Here is a 635-nt window from a genome sequence, read left to right on the forward strand (position 1 = left end):
TATATATATATATATATATATATATATATATATGTATATACATACATACCCTTCAGACTGACTCTCAAAGCACCCTACCGCTGACCACCTCAACTACGCCCATGCAAAAATACAACTGCACAAAAGATGACCACCACCGTTACCTTAGCTGCTGAATTCTTGCTACAACATTTATAGACACAAAGATCACTAACATATACACATATAAACAGTTTATACCACACACAACACACGCACACATACACACACACACAAACACACACACATATATACACATGCTATTATACATACGCGTGCGCACATACCCATACATACACACATGCCTCCTTTTCTTACACTCTCTTATCTTAGAAAGAACTTTTTCTTTGTGCATCCCCTTCCCATCATTCCAAAATCTAACTACATGTGGAGTGTGGGCGATTTTTCCCCTCCGTCTTCCCATTCTCTTGGACTTACCTCTGTGTCTCCTGTTTCTGAAGTAGAGTTTTGCTCGAAACGTAATCACCCGTTCTTTCCTTCCCTGAGCGTCTAATTAATATTTTGCATGTACCACGTACTCGCGCTGTTTCTTTTCTTGTGTTTTTCTTCGCTGATATATATATATATATATATATATATATATATATATATATATA

Source organism: Octopus bimaculoides, chromosome 5 (genome assembly GCF_001194135.2).
Source record: "Octopus bimaculoides isolate UCB-OBI-ISO-001 chromosome 5, ASM119413v2, whole genome shotgun sequence".
In the NCBI taxonomy this organism is placed as follows: Eukaryota; Metazoa; Mollusca; class Cephalopoda; order Octopoda; family Octopodidae; genus Octopus; species Octopus bimaculoides.